The sequence below is a fragment of the Myotis daubentonii genome, chromosome 21 (assembly GCF_963259705.1).
Source record: "Myotis daubentonii chromosome 21, mMyoDau2.1, whole genome shotgun sequence".
In the NCBI taxonomy this organism is placed as follows: domain Eukaryota; kingdom Metazoa; phylum Chordata; class Mammalia; order Chiroptera; family Vespertilionidae; genus Myotis; species Myotis daubentonii.
The window spans coordinates 10009634-10030597 of NC_081860.1; the positions used below are offsets into that span (position 1 = coordinate 10009634).

Consider the following 20964-nt stretch of genomic DNA (forward strand, 5'->3'; position numbering starts at 1 on the left):
CGTAGGTCAACGCTCAACCACTGAGCCACCACCACAGCCAGGCTTTGAATTCTCTTTACGCAGCTTTTGTGAAACATGATTTACAAAAAAGCATACTCCTGTAAGTGGACAACCCACAGGACAGCGATGAAGCAGGGAGCCTGGGCAGGACGGACCCTCCCCGCTGCTGCTGGCCAAGGTCTCACCCCCATCCAGGTGAGGAGAGGTTCCCATTCCTCTCACACCAGAGGCTGTGGTGGCACAGGGCGCTGTTTTCAGAGGTGGTTCGGCACACTTCAGCTGGTGAATGGCACCGAGCCCATTCCGCGGGGAGTGGTTTTTCCTAACACGTCAGCGGGCAGGTAGGTCTCCCCATGAGGCTCCCGTGTGGATCAGGAACATAAATGAAAGTCTATTGGATCGTTGGGACGCCTTGGAGCACTTCCGAGATGACAGATGAGTGAGAGGCTGCTGGGTGACATTTAGCTATAGCACCAAACTTAGCCAACATCTCCTCGCAATATGGCCAAGCCAGCCCGGAAGTGGACCGGACCTCGTGGCTCGGGGGGGCTGCCAGCACTCTCCCCCAGCCCACGCCGGGCACAGCCCACCTGCTCGTGCTGGGCCAGCTGCCCACGCTCCTACAGGGGTAGTTTTCTGTTCAAAATTTCTCTCCTCCCTTTGCGTGGGTCACATGGTGTAGTGGACTGCTCAGGCTGCCATGGCAAATTCCATAGACTGTGTTTCTTTGTTAATCCTCACCCGTGGATATTTTTCCATTGATTTTTAGAGAGAGTGGAAGAGGGGGAGAGACAGAGAGAGAGAAACATCAATGTGAGAGAGACACATTGATTGGTTGCCTCCCACACGCACCCCGAACGGGGCTGGGGATCGAGCCTGCAACTAAGGTATGTGCCCTTGACTGGAATCGACCTGGGACCCTTCAGTTCGAGGGCCAATGCTCTATCCTCTGAGCCAAACCAACCAGGGCTAGACTGTGTTCCTTAACAGCAATTCATTTCTTACAGCTCTGCAGCCTGGAAGGTTCAATATCAAGTGCTGGCAGGTAAGTTTCATTCTGAGGCCTGTTCTCTTGGCGTGGAGATGGCCACCATCTCGCTGTGTGTTACACGCCTTCTTTGTGCAAGCAGCGGGGAGAGAGAACTCTGGTTTCTCTCTTTCTTCTTAGAAGGGTACCCATTCTACCAGATTAGGGCCCACTCTTCTGACGTTATTTAACCTTAATCACCTCCTAAAGACCCTTTCTCCAAACACAGTCCCATTTAATTAAAAAATTTTAAAAATATATTTTTATTGATTTCAGAGAGGAAGGGAGAGGGAGAGAGAGATAGATCAATGATGAGAGTCACTGATAGGCTGCCTCCTGCACGCCCCCTACTGGGGATCAAGCCCGCAACATGGGCATGTGCCCTGACCAGGAATCGAACCTTGACCTCCTGGTTCATAGGTCAACGTTCAACTTCTGAGCCATGCCAGCTGGGCAATAAAAATGTCTTTTTAAGAAAATTCTTCTAGGCATACACTTAAGATTTACTTTACTGTACGTACGGTATGCTATGCCTTAAACAATGTTTTAAAAAATAAACACACACAGTGCTTGCTTTGGCAGCACTTGTACTAAAATTGGAACGATGCAGGAGATTAGCATGGCCCCTGGGCAAGGATGACACACAAATTTGTGAAGCATTCCATATTTTTGAAAAATAAATTTAAAAATAAAAAACACATGCAAAAGAAAAGAGAATCTGGGCCCAGCCGGGTGTAGCTGGTTGAGCGTTGACCCAGGAACCAAGAGGTCACCGGTTCGATTCCCGGTCACGGCATATGCCCAGGTTGCAGGCTTGATCCCCAGTGGGGGTGGGAGGGCGCGTGCAGGAGGCAGCCAATCAATCAATCAATGATTCTCTCTCATCATTGATGTTTCTATCTCTCCCTCTCCCTTCCTCTCTGAAATCAATAAAAAATATATTTTAAAAAAAGAAGAGAGAGAATCTGGTTAAATCTCTGAGGACTTTGGGAATGAGGCTGGTGGCCCCTGGTGTTCTTAGGGTAAGAAGTGACACCCAGCGCTTAACCTGTGGGAAGGGAAGGAACTTAACCTTTATTGAGCATTTTGGTTAGTCAGGGTGGTTCTGGCCATAAGAAACAGAAGTCTACTCCTGTGTCAAGTATACAGAGTCCTCCATGAATCCAAAAGAATCTGAAGAGCTAGGCCTCACACGAGACAGAAGCTTGGGGTGTTTCCTCATTTTCAGCTCCATCCATCCATCCATCCATCCATCCATCCATCCATCCATTCATCTATCCATCCATCCTGCATCTACCCATCCATCCATCCACCTATGTCCATCCATCCATCCATCCATCCATCCATCCATCCATCCATGTATCCATCCATCCATCCATCCATCCATCCATCCATCCATCCATATATCCATCTATCCATCCATCCATCCATCCATCCATCCATCCATCTCTCTCTTTTTCTGTTCCTCATACAATTCCTGCCTATGCCTGTGTAACCGCCCCCAGTACCTTTTGGACCCACTTCCTCTCCTTTCTCCTTATGGTTCCAAAATGACTGCAACAGCTGCTTAGTCAACATGAGTCTCCCTCTTCGGCTCCCGCCATCAACTATTCTTTCCCTGTGTGTCTCTCAGGTCAGCCTCCTGAGAAGGGCATCCGACTGGGTCCCAGCACCCCTTTTCAAGCCAGTCTTCAGGCTGCTGTTGGGCCCCAACATCTGGAACCAGGAAGAAGAAGGTCATGGGCTACAGTTCAAGGCCATGTGAGGTCCGGGTCCTGGGTTAGGATGACTTCTGTTCACAGTGGCTGTGGAGGGGCAGGCAGCAGTGATGGGTGTCTCAGAAATGGGGCTACTTTGTTAGGCGTTGGGACTTTAAGGCTGTCCATACACTAGTATTTCCCTGTAATGTTTTTGGTTTTGGATTCAGGGTTATGCTGGTCTCAAAAAAAATGATGGGGTGTTATTTTCTTCTCTTCAATTTTTTCGAAGAGTTTATATAGCAGTGGCATCACTTCTTTCTTAAATAGCTGGTGGAATTCACCCGTAAAGTCATCTGGGCCTGGAGTTTTCTTTGTGAGAAGGTTTTTAGCTACAAACTTAATTTCTTTTAAAAATATACGGCTATTCAAGTTATCTATTTATTTTTGAGCAAACTTTGGTAGTTTGAGTATTTCAAGGAATTGTCAAATTTATCTAAGTTAATCGAATTTCTTTGCATAAACTTGTTTATAATATTCCCTTTTTATTCTTTTTCAAAATATACTTTTATTGATTTCAGAGAGGAAGGAAGAAGGAGAGAGAGATAGAAACATCAATGATGAGAGAGAGTCATCAATAGGCTGCCTCCTGCACACCCCCTACTGGGGATTGAGCCTGAAACCCAGGCATGTGCCCTGGATTGGAATTGAACCATGACCTCCTGGTTCATAGGTCCACACTCAACCACTGAGCCACACTGGCCAGACTCCTTTTTATTCTTTTAATATCTATAGAATATATAGTGATATTCCCTCTCTTGTTTTTGACATTGGTCATTTGTATTTTCTTTATTTTCCTAATCAGTCTGGCTAGAGGTTTATTAATTTTATTGATTTTTTTCTGAAAGGACCAGCTATTGGTTTTGTTGGTTTTTCTCTATTGTTTTGTTTTCTATTTCATTGATTTCTTCTTTGATCTTTTTATTTTTAAATATATTTTATTGATTTCAGAGAGGAAGGGAGAGGGAGAGAGAGATAGAAACATCAATGATGAGAGAGAATCATTGATCGGCTGCCTCCTGCACGCCCCCTACTGGAGATGGAGCCCGCAACCCAGGCATATGCCCTTGACCGGAATCGAACCTGGGACCCTTCAGTCCGAAGGCTGACGCTCTATCCATTGAGCCAAACCAGCTAGGGCTCCTCTTTGATCTTATTCCCTTGCATTTGATTACTTTACACTAAATTTACTCGTATTTCTCTAGTTTCTGAAGGTAGAAGCTGAGGTCATTGATGTGAGACCTTCTTTCGGTTCTGACGTGAGCATTTAGTGCTGAGAACTTAGGTCCTGGATGACACTCCTGGCCGCTGGGTAAGTCTCATCTGAGGCCAGTCTAAGTCCAGAACATCAATTTTCCACACATTCCAACTACCTGGTGAGCTTCTAAAGCCACCCATGCGGGGCCCTCCCTAGGCCACTGAAATCACAATCGCTGGGAATGATGTTGGCAGTTGTCACAACGCACCAGGGATTCTGACGAGCAGCCAGGATTGTGAATCGCCACACAAGGCCAGTGTTTCTCACTGCTATGATCGGGGCAGGTTTTGTTTGTTTGTGTCCAGTTTTATGTTTCTGTTATCTTTATTTACAATGTATTTTTTTACTATGTTTTATTGATTTTTTACAGAGAGAAAGGGAGAGGGATAGAGAGTTAGAAACATCAATGGGAGAGAAACATCAATTAGCTGCCTCTTGCACATCCCTCACTGGGGATGTACCCGCAACCAAGGTACATGTCCTTGACCGGAATCGAACCGGGGACCCTTCAGTCCGCAGGCCAATGCTCTATCCACTGAGCCAAACCGGTTAGGGCTACAGTATATTTTTATTAATTTCAGAGAGGAAGAGCGAGGGAGAGGGAGATGGAAACATCAACAATGAGCGAGAATCATTGATTGGCTGCCTCCTGCATGCCCCCAACTAGGGATGGAGCCTGCATGTGCCCTTGACCGGAATTGAACCCGGGACCCTTCAGCCTGCAGGCCGACACACTATCCACTGAGCCAAACCTGCTAGGGCTTGCCTGATACTTCTGTAAAATGCAATAAAAATGAACCGTATGGCTTCGAATGGTTTCCCTTATAAAAAGTGGTACTTCCATGGCCTCTTAAACCAGTTGTTCTCATTGTTCTTCAGCATTATCAACAGCGGAGGAAAGGACACTCGTAGAAACATGGTTGTTTCATCGGTGTGGCCGTTACAGCCCTTAGTGCACCGCTAACAGGCTGTGTGGATGCCGGCCCATGACCAGGCTGTGAGTAGCACTGTCTAGACTCCTTGACTATATGATTCCATAATGTCCCTGTAGTCTTTGAACTCACATCAAATGACAAAACTAAAGCAATTGAGTAACAAGTCTGAAGTCCTTTACTCAAGGGAGAACAATCCTTGGTGTGGGGAGGGCGGAGATCACCAGCCACGGGCTCTTCCCCAGGGATTTGGGGCAAGAGGCAGTTCTATGGAGCAGAGCGAGAGAGCGAGCAGCGAGTGGAAGAAGCTGCGGGGCAGAAACAGGCCTGAGAGGCGGGGGTTGCATATCTGACCTTGTTTAGAAAGGGGAAGGGACCAGGAAGTAAGTGGAGAGCCTGGGATGGCTTGGCATTTGGGGATTGGCTGACTAGACCTACTGTGTGTCTGTCAAGGGGAGAGTCTATAGCAGCGGTTCTCAGCCTGTGGGTCGCAACCCCTTTGGGGGTTGAACGACCCTTTCACAGGGGTCGCCTAAGACCATCGGAAAAACACATATAATTACATATTGTGTTTGTGATTAATCACGATGCTTTAATTATGTTCAATTTGTAACAATGAAATGGGGGGTCACCACAACGTGAGGAACTGTATTAAAGGGTCGCGGCAGCCCTAACCGGTTCGGCTCAGTGGATAGAGTGTCGGCCTGCAGACTGAAGGGTCCCAGGTTCGATTCCGGCCAAGGGCATGTACCTTGATTGCAGGCACATCCCCAGTAGGAGATGTGTAGGAGGCAGCTGATCGATGTTTCTAACTCTCTATTCCTCTCCCTTCCACTCTGTAAAATAATCAATAAAATATTTAATAAAAAAAAGTAACAGGCATCTCTGCATTTAAAAAAAAAAGGGGGGTGGGGGGGTCGCAGCATTAGGAAGGTTGAGAACCACTGGTCTATAGGAACACGAACAAACCTGTGGGTTGCTAATGTGGCACCTGGGGCAGGAGCCGCTCCATTTTGGGCCTAGAAATTTACTTTAGTTATTATTATTTTTTAAATAAGATATTTTTATTGATTTTAGAGAGGAAGGTGGGGGAAGAGAGAGATAGAAACATTAGTGATGAGAGAGAATCATTGATCGGCTGCCTCCTGCACGACTCGTACCACTGATCGAGCCCACAACCCGGGCATGTGCCCTTGAGCGGAATCGAACCTGGGACCCTTCAGTCCGCAGGCTGACGCTATATCCACTGAGCCAAACCAGCTAGGGCTACTTCAGTTATAAGAGGGTTTTCAGTTATGAGAGGAAGATTCCAAGTGGAACACCGTGCCACAGACATAACCATCTGTTCTGCAAGCACTCGTTCACACGTGACTCTCCCTTTCTCTCTGTTTCCCACGTGAGAGCTGCAACCATCCCAGAGGCGTGTGCGGTCATGGCTGTATGATGATGACTGCGCACTCCCCTATGGCTCCTTTTCCAGGAGTTTAGCGGAGACATGACAAACTTCTTTTCCTCCACTGCTGATAACACTAAGCCTTAGTGTTCCCCTTAGTGACTAAGGGGAAATGAGAACGCCTAGGTTTAAGAGCCAATGGAAGCAACTTTCTTTTTTTTTTTTAGTAAAGGAAACTTCTAGAAGCCGCAAGATCCTGAAATAGCTTTTCATCTTTCAACCACAAGCTTCTCTTTCAAGTTGCACATACGGATGCTAACGTATTTGCATTTTTCTTTTTGATGCTCAAATCATCCCATATTTGGCCAGAAAGAGTGCCCTCGGGTTCACTTCTGTAATTCCAGCACCATGGTCTCCCGTGACGTCCTAACTCGTCTCTCCCAGCCCTGGGTCGGCCATGTCTCAGGAGCCTTGGTTCCTTTGAGTGGAGAATGGTATTTAAGGAGATCGGCAAGGTGTGCATTTTTAAATATTTATATATTTTTATTGACTTAAGAGAGGAAGGGAGAGGGAGAGAGAGAAACATCAAAGATGAGAATCACTGATCGGCTGCCTCCTGCACATCCCCCTCTGGGGATCGAACCTGTAACCCAGGCATGTGCCCTGGCCGGAAATTGAACCCTGACCTCCTGGTTCATAGGTCAACGCTCAACCACTGAGCCACGCCGGCTAGGCAGACGTGCCCTTTTTAAACACAGAACTCACATAATTTTCAGAAGACCTGTTTTTACCATGTCCTTTTCACTAAGTCACTTAATGACTGGAAGCCATCAAGTCAGTTGGGGTTTGGGATCGGTCTATATTGGAACCGTTTCTCAACCTCAGCACCATTTGGGCTAGAAAAGTCTTCATTGTGGGGTCTGCTTTGATCACAGTAGGATGTTTACCAGCATCCCTGGCATCAACACACCAGATCCCAGTAGCACCTTCCAGCGCCGACAACCAAAAATGTCTCCAGACACTGCCAAGTGCCCCTTGGGGTGGCAAAACCATCCCCCATTCAGAACCACTGGGTGGCCCGGCTGGTGTGGCTCAGTGGTTGAGCGTCGACCTATGAACCAGGAGTTCACGGTTTGATTCCTGGTCAGGGCACATGCCCAGGTTGTGGGCTCCATCCCCAGTGAGGTGTGTGCAGGGGGCAGCTGATCCATGATTCTCTCTCACTGATGTTTCTATCTCTCTCTCCCTCTCCTTTCCTCTGAAATCAATTAGAATATGTTAAAAAAAAAAAAAAAAGAACCACTGGGTGGCCTCTGGGATTCTGTGGAAAGTTTCCGGGAACAAACCAGAGAAAACCGGGCGCCTGATGCAACATCCAGGCCAGCCTCCTGCCTCTGTTTCCCCAGGTGTCTGCTGGGCTGATGGCTACAGACAGAGAAGCACATTGTGGGGGGCGGTTTGACCGGCAGGAGTCACCAGCATGCGAGTGAGGAGCAGACGTTATGTCACGGCAGCCCCACGCCGAGGCCACGTCGGGTTTTGCTATCTGTGCTGGGACGGGACAGCACCTGACTGGGCTGACTCAAGTCCTGAAGATTGCTCAACTCTGGCGTTCCCACCGGCCTCTCAGTAATGTTACCGTCTCCGAGAGAAAGTCCCCTTTAATTCATCCCAGATGCTGGGTGAGTCGTCGTGAATCAATACAACGCCGTCCAAAAACCACCAAAATGAATCATAGGGACAAACAGGACTTTTTCTCCCTGCAAAACAGGGACTAAAATAGTGTCTTGCCCTTTTAGGAAAAAAAAAAAAAAAAAGAAACGTACAAGATTAAGACAAGATTTAGGGCCCTGCTTGTGTTTCCCACGTGGCAGTGGGAGTAAAGTGGTTAAAAGGCAGGGCCCCAGAGAGATAGTGTGTGAGACCTGCTTCTGAGCCAGCCGGGTGTTGGGGGTTGTGGGGGAAAAGAGACTTCTAAAGCAGGGAGTCCAGATGGGGGTCAGCGACTCCCAGAAACTGCTACACAAGCCTCTCACACCCGAGTCACACCCGAGTCACAAGGGTGTCTGAGACTCAAGAGATTCTGTCTTTTCTTTAAAAATATGTTTTTATTGATTTCAGCCGAAACCGGTTTGGCTCAGTGGATAGAGCGTCGGCCTGCGGACTGAAAGGTCCCAGGTTCGATTCCGGTCAAGGGCATGTACCTGGGTTGCGGGCACATCCCCAGTGGGGGATGTGCAGGAGGCGGCTGATCGATGTTTCTCTCTCATCGATGTTTCTAACTCTCTATCTCTCTCCCTTCCTCTCTGTAAAAAATCAATAAAAATATATTAAAAAATAAAATAAAATAAAAAAATAAAAATAAGTTTTTATTGATTTCAGAGAGGAAGGGAGAAGGAGAGAAAGATAGAAACATCAATGATGAGAGGGAATCATGGATCGGCTGCCTCCTGCAAGCCCCCTACCAGGCATTGAGCCTGCAACCCAGGCATGTGCCCTGACCAGGAATTGAACCCGGGACCCTTCAGTCTGCAGGCTGACGCTCTATCCACTGATCCACACCAGCCAGGGCAGGAGGAAGGGCTGTCTTGGAGGAATGGCTCTCGGGAACTGTACAGGCTCTTCCAGGAAATGGGCACCAGATCCAGCCGAGGAGACCCATGAGCCTTAGCTCAATCCTTCCCAGACTCTGGTGACCCTTGGGAGCGCAGGGCCCACCGAGCCCTCTCCCCGGCCTCTGACCCTGGAATGGAGGAAGCCAACGCTGCACAGAGGCAACTGGTGAGCCTGTCAATCGGTTCCTGCTTCTGGGTCCCCAAGGCCTCCCTGGTTCCGTCCTTTCCCCTTGTGGGTGGGACTCCTATCCTCCCGGTGAATTCCCTCTGTGGTCAGGGCCAGCGTCCGTCACTCGCCACCCCAGCACCAGTCATTTCTGTCGGAGGCACTGAGAGCCACACTCCCACAGCAGACCTCGCAGAGCCGGGAGGAGGTCCCCCCAGCCTCGATGACACTCGTGAGGTGCCGGGGGGAAGGTCTCCCCTCTGGAAAGGCAGAATGGGAACAAGCGGGGGGCCCAGGAACTGACTCACCCACGTGGCCACTGAGGGCACTGAAGGCGGACACAGCTAAGGCCTACAGCAGCAAGAGAACATGGGACTCAGGTAGCAACAGCGCCCTGATGGGGGGCCTGGGCACACAGGCTCTGCTGTTGGGGGGGACCCCAAAGGCCCTTCCCCCCTGGGTGGCCTCCAAGCATCTCTCCTGGTTCCACCTTGGATCCCTCCATTCTCTTCCATGTTGTCTGCCGACCCCGATGTGTCACTAGCTCACCCACTCCTAAGCCGTGATTTCAGTTCTCATTCTTTCCGATCTCCATGGCCTGCCATGCCCCTCACTCTCAGAAGATGAGTTTCTTTTTTTATTTTTAATATGTTTTTATTGATTTCAGAGCGGATGGGAGAAGGAGAGAGAGATAGAAACCTCAATGATGAGCCCCGGCCGGTTTGGCTCAGTGGATGGAGCGTCGGTCTGTGGACTGAAGGGTCCCGGGTTCGATTCTGGTCAAGGGCCCCTGACCAGGTGGTGGGCTCGATCCCCACTGTGGGGCTTGCAGGAGGCAGCCGATCAATGATTCCCTCTCATCATCGATGTTTCTTTTTTTTAAATATATTTGTATTGATTTCAGAGAGGAAGGGAAAGGGGGAGAGAGAGAGAGAGAGAGAGAGAGAGAGAGAGAAACACAGTGCAAGCCTCTCCTACTGAATCTCTCTCGAAATCTCTGGCTCCTTTTTACCAGCTGGGGGATGGTCAGCACAGTGACTCAGCGCTAGTTCTTGGACACCCCCTTCCCGGTCCAGCTTAGGTGGCCTCGCATCCCACACTGGAATGAATGGGGGAGGGGCTTGCGTCAACTCTGAGGCAGACTGAGCTCTTAGTTAAAAAAAAAAGCAAAAAAAAATCTCATATTAACACTCAGGTGCCCAATAGAGACGCCTTCACTCCTCTCCACATTCCTCCTCACTCCTACTTATTCAACCTCTCCCTCCTAACTGAACCCTCCCACTGGCATTTAAACATGTTGAAATCTCTCCTAAAGTTTTAAGACACACACACACACACACACACACACACACACACACACACACACACCCCACAAAAAACTGCTCTGACCCTAATGCTTCTTGCAGCTCCCACCCTAATTCTCTCCTCCCCTTCAAAACCAAATGTGTGAAAAAGCTGTCTGCATCCACTGTCTCCGTTTCCTCACCTCCCACTCGCTGCAGTCCGGCTTCCCCCTCCTCAGTCCTCAGACACGGCGCTGAGATGGTCAGTGGTGTCCGCAGAGCTGGGCTGCGGGGCTGGAGAGCAGGACACAGGCCGTGGGGGAGGGACGGATGGTGTGACCCAGGATTAGGCAACACCAGCACCTGCTTGCCTGCCTGCCTTCCTTCCATCTTTTTAAAAAAAAAAAAAAAAAAATATATATATATATATATATATATATATATATATATATATATATATTTTTTTTTTTTTTTTTTTTTGCCCTAGCCGGTTTGGCTCAGTGGATAGAGAGTCGGCCTGCGGACTCAAGGGTCCCAGGTTCAATTCTGGTCAAGGGCATGTACCTTGGTTGCGGGCACATCCCCAGTGGGGGGCGTGCAAGAGGCAGCAGAATCGATGTTTCTCTCTCATCGATGTTTCTAACTCGCTATCCCTCTCCCTTCCTCTCTGTAAAAAATCAATAAAATATATTTTTAAAAAATATTTTTTTTTATTGATTGCAGAGAGGAAGGGAGAGGGAGAGAATGAGCTAGAAACATCAATGATGAGAGAGAAACATCAATCAGCTGCCTCCTGCACGCCCCCCACTGGGGATCGAGCCCTCAACCCGGGCATGCGCCCTGCCCAGAATCGAACCTCGACCTCCTGGCTCCTAGGTCGACGCTCAGCCACTGAGCCGCACCAGGCCGGGCCTAACAGCACATTTTGTAGAGGGCACGTACAGTGTGTGATGGTGGGATGTGCTCTCACTGACGGTCTGAGAGATGTTTAGGCTGAGACCGCACCAGGAGGAATCAGTCCAGGAGGAATGGGCAGCAAGTAGGTGACAAGAGATTGGGGGAGAGGAGTGGAGGGTGATGTCCCCAAGAGCCCAGGGATTCCACAAGTGGAAGGACCATCAGGGGCAGGCAGGGCGGGGTGAGATACGCTGGAGAGAAATCAGATTTCCCCCCTCTACCTTCTACTCTCTGTGCCCTGCTCTCCTGCCTCACCGGGGACTTCACCACCCTTGGTTCCTCTCCCTGGTCAGCCCCTGTTTCCCCTTTCCTCCCAGGCCTGTGTGCTGTGCCACCTGGTTCTTGCATGTCCCTCCTATACCCCGAGTGGGAGGGCTCCACAGAGCTCTGCCCGGGCCTTATCTCCTCTGCACGCTGTTTTCTCGACATTGTCTCCCCGTGTCATGGACTAGCACTTCTAACAGATCTCCAGCCCCAGAATTCTTTCCTGAGGTCCAGGTTCATCGCTCTATTTGCCCAACAATCATCTCCACCGGAGATCCTGCCACCGTCTAACACGTTAGGAAAAAATGTAAGAGATTGTATAAAGTCCTCTTTTTTCCCAGCCTGTTTTAAAAAGGGAGCAACTAGCCCAGCCGGCATGGCTCAGTGGTTGAGCGTTGACCTATGAACCAAGAGGTCACGGTTTGATTCCCGGTCAGGGCACATGCCCGGGTTGCGGGCTCAATCCCCAGTGTGGGGCGTGCCAGGAGGCATCCAGTCAATGATTCTTTCTCATCATTGATGTTTCTATCTCTCTCTCTTTCTCCCTCCCTCTTTGAAATCAATAATAAAAAAAAATCTTACAAAAAAGGGATCATGCCCAGGCTGATTTGGCTCAGTGGATAGAGCGTCGGCCTGTGGAGTGAATGATTCCAGGTTCTATTCCAGTCAAGGGCACATGCCTGAGTTGCAGGCTCGATCCCTAATGGTGGCATACAGGAGGCAGCCGATCAACGATTCTCTCATAGATATTTTTTTTCTTTTTTTTAAAAAATATATTTTATTGATTTTTTACAGAGAGGAAGGGAGAGAGATAGAGAGTTAGAAACATCGATGAGAGAGAAACATCGATCAGCTGCCTCCTGCACACCTCCCACTGGGGATGTGCCCGCAGCCCAGGTACATGCCCCCGACCGGAATCGAACCTGGGACCCTTCAGTCCGCAAGCCGATGCTCTATCCACTGAGCCAAACCGGTTTCGGCTATTTTTCTTTTTAATGGATCAACTAAAACAATGCATCTTAAGAAGAACATGAGCATCCGACCTGACCTGTAGGAACTTGGTACAGCTGTTCGGTGGTAAATAGCCTTTCTTTACACAAATAAGGAAACTGAAGTTAAACAGAGATTTGATTAGCTGATCAGTGAAGCTGGGGCAAGCTCCCCGTGAAGCTAAGTTTAATGCCCTTGCCTATATCCCAATCTTTAATGATTTCTTCCAACTCAGTGTAACTGGATTGTTCAGCTTGGATAATGGGCATAAGAGGTGATTATTCATTACACGATTCTTCTGTCTCTTTTGAAATCTTTTGTAGTAAAACCCTAAAAAATATAACATCGTTCATTAAAAAAAAAAACAACATAGTGTCTTAGTTGGCTGATTAGTGCTTATCTGCGATGTAATCCTTAACCTCCTGGTTTGAGAGAATTGCCTGGACGCATGAACGAGATTTCTGCAGGAAATCATGTCAAAGGAAACATATAACTATGCACTGAAGTTGCAAATGACATCGTCAATGAATTATTTTTCTTTGTGCTCCTTTTCTTTGTCCTTCTCACCATATGTGTATATAAATGTGTGTGTGTGTGTGTGTGTGTGCGTGCGCGCGCGCACGCTCTGAGAAGTTCTGAGCATGGAGGAAGTGGTTCAATCTGCTCGTCTCTGAGCAGCTGTTGGCTTTTAGAATAAAGAAGTGACTCTCCCTAGTTTCTGATTCAGATGCAACGTGAGACTTGCTTTCATCCACCGTCTAAATTTAAACGCCTGCCTTCTCCTCCCGTGAAACTCAAGCCTCTTTCCCCATAACATTGAAGAAAAAAACTTGGCTTCCACATGGTGTTTAGGTTAGAGCTGCAAGGGGAGTTTTAAGTGTTGAGTACAAGGAGCCTCAAGGAGAGAAGGCATACAGCATGGAAGCCCGCTGCAGTGGATGTGGGCCTGTAGGTTAGAGGACTCCGAGTCTGAGGACTCCGCCCTCCCATTTCTTCACCCATAACTTTTATTCCTCCCCACACTGCTGCCACTCCCATCTTCATTTCAGCAGAAAATGGTAATTTCCCTTGGCCAATATTGGAGGTGTTCAGTATTATCTATTTGCACATTCACCCACTTTAATTACTTTTATTTTAAAAAATATTCTTGCCCTAACCGGTTTGGCTCAGTGGATAGAGCATCGGCCTGCAGACTCAAGGGTCCCAGGTTCGATTCCGGTCAGGGGCATGTACCTTGGCTGCAGGCACATCCCCAGTGGGGGGTGTGCAGGAGGCAGCTGATCGATGTTTCTCTCTCATCGATGTTTCTAACTCTCTATCCCTCTCCCTTCCTCTCTGTAAAAAATCAATAAAATATTTTATACACACACACACACACACACACACACACACACAAACACATATATATTTACTAGAGGCCCGGTGCACAAAAATTTGTGCACTCGGGGGGAAGGGGGGGGTCCCTCAGCCCGACCTGTGCCCTCTCGCAGTCTGGGACCCCTCGGGAGATAACGACCTGCTGGCTTAGGCCTGCTCCCGGGTGGCAGAGGGCAGGCCCAATCCCTAGGTGCAGCCACTGGTCGGGCTCAGAGCAGGGCCGATTGGGGAGTTGGGGCGCCACCCCCTGTCATGCACAGAGCAGGGCAGATTGGGAGGTTGCGATGCCACCCTCAGTCACGCTCAGGGTAGGGCCGATTGGGGGGTTGGGGCACCGTCCCCTGTCACACACAGAGCAGGGCCAATCAGGGTTGTGGCGCTGCCCCCTGTCACGCACAGAGTAGGGCCCATCAGGGGGTTGGGGCATCGCCCTCTATCACCCACAAAGCAGGGCCGATCAGGGGTTTGGGGCGCCGCCACTGTCACACTCAGGGCAGGGCCGATGGGGAGGTTATGGCTCTACCCCATCACACACAGAGCAGGGCCTGTGGGGTGGGGGTTGGGGCGCTGCCCTCTATCACCCACAGAGCAGGGCCGATCAGGGGGTTGGGGCCTCACCACTCTCACACTCAGGGCAGGGCCGATGGGGAGGTTATGGCTCTGCCCTGTCACACACAGAGCAGGGCCGATCAGGGGGTTGGGGCGCTGCCCCATGTCACACACAGAGCAGGGCTGATCAGGGGGTTGGGGCGCTGCACCCTGTCACACACAGAGCCACAGTGCGGTCATGGGGTTGGTGAGCTCCCCCCTATCAGGCACAGAGCAGGGCTGATCAGGGGGTTGGGGCTCCTTCCCCTGTCACGAACAGAGCAGGGTGGATAGGGAGGTTGTGGCCCCGCCCCCTGTCACATACAGAGCCACAGGGTGATCAGGGGGTTTGGGCACTGCCCCCTGTCACACTGATCCCGGTGCCGGGAGGCCTCTCGGCTCTGCTGATCCTGGTGCTGGGAGGCATATTACTCTTTTACTATATAGGATAGAGGCCTGGTGCACGGGTGGGGGCCGGCTAGTTTGCCCTGAAGGATGTCCTGTATCAGGGTGGGGGTCCCTACTGGTGTGCCTGGCCAGCCAGGGTGAGGGGATGATGGCTGTTTGCAGCTGGTCACACACCCTTCAGGGTGGGGGTCCCCACTGGGGTGCCTGGCCAGTCTGGGTGAGGGCCTGAGGGCTGTTTTCAGGCTGGCGGGTGACTGAAGCTCCCAACTGCTCCTTTTTTTCTTTTTTTATTCTGGGCCAGCTTTAGCTTTGAGGCTTGGATCCAGCTCTTAGACCTCCGCTGCTGAAAGCAGGTTTCTGGCCTTTGTTTACCTTCTGTATTTGAAACAATGTTGCGATCCTGCTGGCTGAAGCCCGGCAGACTAAAGCAGGTTTCTGGGGTTTTGTTTAGCTTCTATATTTGTAACATAGTTGCTTAGAGTTGCAGCTCAGAGGCCTGCAGCGGCAGGCGGGGAACGTTGGAGTCCTCCGTCACCGAAGCAAGCAAGCCTCATGTTCGCTTTAAGCTGCCTGGCTGCCATCTTGGCTGGCAGTTAATTTGCATATTGCCCCGATTAGCCAATGGGAAGGGTAGCAGTCGTACGCTAATTACCATGTTTCTCTTATATTAGATAGGGTATATATTCTAATTGATTTCAGAGAGGAAGGGAGAGGGAGAGAGAGAAAGAAAACATCAATGATGAGAGAGAATCATTGATCAGCTGCCTCCCGCACGCCCCCCACTGGGGATTGAGCCCGAAACCCAGGCATGTGCCCTTGACCCAAATCGAACCTGGGACCTTTCAGTCCGCAGGCCGATGCTCTACCCATGGAGCCAAACCAGCTAAGGCTGGTTTGAGAGGACATAGAATATTTCTGTGTATTCTGTGAAAATGCATTTCTACTTATGTGGTATTTCTTCACTTGGATGAAATAAACAGAATAATCTTGTGGATTTGGCCCTGCCATTCTATGCTTTGTAGCCGAAAGGGGGCTGCATACCAAACCCGACATGCTCAGGCGAGGCCCGCGCCGCGAGCCTTACAAACCCAGACACCAAAGAAACCAGGCGGGGTGGTCTGAACACAGAAATTCCTAGCTGAAAGCGGGTCATGGTGGTAGTCACGTCCTAGGCCTGTAGCTTCCTTGACAAAGGTCAACCTTTAACTTTGAAATTGTTTGTTGTTTCTGTGCATCTAAGATAGCATACTTTGGAAATGGCCGAGTCATCTTTGTTTCCAGTTCCCTCGGGGGCATCAGTGCACAAGACCACAGGGACCCCACTGCTATCTCGTTGTCCACATACCGTCTCCGTGTGCCGTGAATATTAACTATCCTGGACCCACCAATGTCTGATGTCTCTGCCATTTTCTTTTTATCCAATCTCAGAGGTTTCCCCTCTTTGCTTCCTCCGCCTCCCTAGTCTACCGCCAATAAATTTCATGCACCCTCCTCCAACCTCCTCCTTTGATGCCCACATATAAAATAAGCTGCAAAACTGCCATTCTCCAGAGCATTTTCTCACTCAGTTGAGATTTTGCGTCCTGGCAAATGTCGTTAGTCTGGCTCATATAAACACTTAAAGACTTTGTTTTTTTTAGGTTGTTCTTTTGTTGACAGCTTTAAAAATGGCAGGCGTGACAGTACAATGATCCACAATGAAACATGTTGGAACACACTAACAGCTTTTATCAGATTTCCTCGGTCATACCTCCTTTATTCCAAGGATCATGTGATCCAAGTGAAGGTGAAGATTCTTGGTCGCCATCAAGTGGCCGTCTGGGGAATACCTCAGGTGATGTGGGTGAAGACCATCCGCCTCTACAGATTTCTCCCCTGAATTTGGGGCCTGGTAATGGAGCAGAGAACACACAAGAAAGTTGTCAGAGGAGCCCTGACTGGTTTGGCTCAGTGGATAGAGCGTCAGCCTGCGGACTGAAAGGTCCCAGGTTCGATTCCGGTCAAGGGCATGTACCTGGGTTGCGGGCACATCCCCAGTAGGGAGCGTGCAGGAGGCAGCTGATCGATGTTTCTCTCTCATCTATGTTTCTAACTCTCTATCCCTCTCCCTTCCTCTCTGTAAAAAATCAATAGAATATATTAAAAAAAAAAAGTTGTCAGAGGAGCCTAGCTGGTAAGTGAGGGAAAGAAAAGATGGCGTGAGAAAAGAGAAAATGGGTGCAGTAGCCAAAGCATTTGCAACGGAAGCACCTCATGACTTCTTTAGAAGAGAGTTGTGAGGCATGAGAAGTCATTACAGTAATCTAAGGACATTCGGAGATTTATTTCTCTTCATTGTTTTCCCAGTTGGCCACAAATAGGAAGAACTCAAAAGTCATCTGGAATCAATGAAAGTATTGGCAGAGTTATTGGAAAGGTACGTGTTTATTTTTATTTTTTTTAATTTTTTATTTTTACAGAGAGGAAGGGAGAAGGATAGAGAGTTAGAAACATCAATGAGAGAGAAACATCGATCAGCTGCCTCCTGCACGCTCCCTACTGGGGATGTGCCCGCAACCCAGGTACATGCCCTTGACCGGAATCGAACCTGGGATCCTTCATTCCGCAGGCTGACGCTCTATCCACTGAGCCAAACCGGTTAGGGCGAAAGGTACGTGTTTTGATGAAAACAGTTCATCACCTGTGCGGATGTGGGACATCAAAGGGGGACATTACCCTCCCTCATTCTCTGAAACCAATGAACAGACCCAGCAATGTCAACTATGACAGTAAGATGTCTTTGAGACCACATAGGTTCAGTCAGGTGGACAGAACTGCATCAGTTAACAAGCCAATACGTGGCAGGGGTCCTGACAAAAAAAGAGGTTGCATACTCCAAAGGTGACATTGAAGAGAGTCTAATGATGAGACTATTTACAAAAATATGGGCAGAGTTTAGGGAACCAAAAAGGGATGGAACTAGCGACAGAGGGAAGCTACCCCATAACTTGAGAGGGCGAAGGGGAGGAGTGGTTATTGGAACTTTGGTAATATTGGAACTTTGTAAAAGAATACAGCTACTATTTTTATTATTATTATTATAATTTTATTGATTTCAGAGAGGAAGGAAGAGGGAGAGAGGGAAACATCCATGATGAGAGAGAATCATTGATCGGCTCCCTCCTACAAGTCCCCCCCTGGGGATCAAGCCCACAACCTGGGCACGTGCCCTTGACTGGAATCGAACCTGGGACCTTTCAGTTCGCAGGCCGACGCTCTATCCACTGAGCCAAACCGACTAGGGCAATACAGCTACTATTGAACTATGACCTGACTCTCTGTTCCCACCCTTTGACTGACAGCTAATACCTGTCATTGGCCAAACCCAACCTCTTGATGCACAGAGAAGCATGGAAAATAGATCTGAAGGGCCAAACAGAAAAAATATCTTAGTACATCTAATTTTTATTTGGCTTTAAAATTTTTATTTTAATAAGATTTCTTGATGTGGGGAAGTTCCATGGTTGGTATATATGGGGGTATCATGGAGGACCCAAAGTCCTTTCATTTTTCTTCTCTGCCCGCCCCAGTCTTGATTCTGTCCTGGTCACAGGAAGGCTGCTGTAGCTCCAGGTACCACACTCAGGCCAACAGTGATCAGCAAAAGAGAAAGACTTTTCCTGGGAGTGGGGGGGGTGTGTCTTTAGGAATGATGAAACTTTTCTTAGAAACCTCCCCAGGAGACTTCTCCTTGTGTCTCATTGGTGGAACCGTGCCCATATCGCACCAATCCCTTCCAGGGGAATGGTACCCGACGAACCAAGAATTGCCCCTGATCCGAGGATTGTGTCAGTTTCTAGGGCTAGAAGGATGTGCCCAGATGTCTACACAAAATCAAGATTCTGTTAACAAAAAGGGGGGGGGGAGGTGGTGTGAAGGCAAACAGAGGTATGTGCGAAACTGTAAGACAATTATGAGGTATTTAAAATTTTATTTTTAAATATACTTTCATTGATTTCAGAGAGGAAGGGGGAGAGAGAGAAACATCAATGGTGACAGAGAATCATTGATCGGCTGCCTCCTGCACGCCCCCTACTGGGGATCGAGGCCGCAGCCCAGGCATGTGCCCTGACTGGGAATCAAACCATGACCTCCTGAGCCAGAGGTCGACGCTCAACCACTGAGCCACGCCAGCCGGGCAATTATGAGATTTTTAGCTCATTGGAAATATATTTGGGTTGTTAGAAGTCGTGCTGTACCTGAAATGAAGAAGCCTCCTCACCCCATTTAGAGAGCAGCCAGGACAAAAAAAAAAAAAAAGGTTCCAACAAGATAGATGTTCTAGCCACAGAACACAGGCCGGAGGCACATCTGGGGCGACCAGTTGCAAGGAGAAGCATCATAGGCCATAAGGAGTTGTCTCTATTAGTCTTTGTACAACAAAGGTAATTTTTTTAATGGAGGAAAAGAGGGAAGTACTTACTAGAATCACGGTTGCCTAATGCTGGGGCCGACAAGACTAGTTTAGGGCAGAAAAAGCCTTTTAGGTTTGAAGACCTGGGTAATCATTTAATGCTGTTAGCTTGTGTTAGATGCAGTAGAGCTTTTATATTGGAAGCATAATTTAATATTTACTGTCAACAGAAAGCCAGACATGTCCAGAGGGTCTGCATCTGTGAAAGTGTGGTGAGCCCAGGCCCCTGGAGGAGGGCTAATTCTGTGGAAGAAAGTGAGTGTCCCTCTATTACTTATTTGTCATGTCCACGTAATGGGTTTTGGACAGGCACAACTAATTCATTTTAAGGGTTTTGAGGCACAAGAAGAGGGGGAGATTAAGAAATCTCATTTGAGGCCTTTTAGTGAGGCCAACAGAAAGCTAACATATTGGATGAGAACAGCTTCCGGGAAATGTTATGTTATTTAAACTGCTTTTTATGAATTAGTGCAGGCTGAAACTGCAGATTAAACACGCACATCTAGATTCATTCCCTCTGAAATCCCTCCTAAAACTATTGTAATGTAATTTTTTTAAAGCGACAGTAAATCTTCAAGGATATGGAGAACAGAGGAGACAACAGTACCAAATTTTTGGAAGCCAGACAGCAGAAGTGAAATGGTGACTGTCTTAGCAGATCCAAGAAGGGACAATTCCTGGGCAAAAAAAAAAAAAAAGTAAAAAACAAGATAGTTTATACCATAGGATCCTAAAAAGCATAGCCATCGACAGAACCAGGTATCTCTGGAATTGGGAGTGACAGAGGGTCTCTAGCCAGTCTGCTCAGTGGGTAGAGGGTTGGCCTGGAGACTGAGGAGTTCCAGGTTCGATTCCAGTCAAGTGCACACGCCTGGGTTGCGGGCTAGATCCCTAGTCGGGGGCGTGCAGGAGGCAGCTGATCAATGATTCTCTCTCATCATTGATGTTTCTATCTTTCTCTCCCTCTCCCTTCCTCTCTGAAATAATAAAATATATTTTAAAATAAATAAAATAACAGCGGGAAGGCTGGGAGGGTTGAGGGGGTGGGTGGGTAAGAGATCAACCAAAGGACTTGTATGCATGCATATAAGCATAACCAATGGACACAAGACACTGGGGGGTATGAGAGACTAGGGGAAGGTCAAGGGGAGAAAAAAAAAGGAGACAATATAATACTCTTTGTAATGCGTTAAGCAATAAAACAATTAAAAAAATAAATAAAACACAAAAAAATAAAATAATGAGGATTGGGTGAAAGCAGGTTGAGCAGGTAGCCCCCTAGATCCTCTTTCCCACTGCATACCTGTGGGCGTGGTTTCCCATTACGCCACTCATTGTGACAATACTTCAATTCTTTAAACATATTTTCTTTTAGATGTTGAACATAGTTATAACAATTTCCTTAAAGTCTGTGCTACATTCAACACCTGGATCATTGTGAGGTCAGTTTCTTTCTTTGTAAAAAACATCTTATTCATACACATTCACTTGTCTGA

General features: G+C 48.4%; 1 non-coding gene across 1 annotated transcript; it reads left to right on the forward strand.

The window, feature by feature from the left end:
• Positions 1–1593: 1593 nt before the first annotated feature.
• On the forward strand, positions 1594–1698 carry LOC132223108 (U6 spliceosomal RNA). Its single transcript, XR_009450387.1, has one exon. It is a non-coding gene; the product is annotated as a U6 spliceosomal RNA (small nuclear RNA).
• The last annotated feature ends 19266 nt before the right edge of the window (positions 1699–20964 follow it).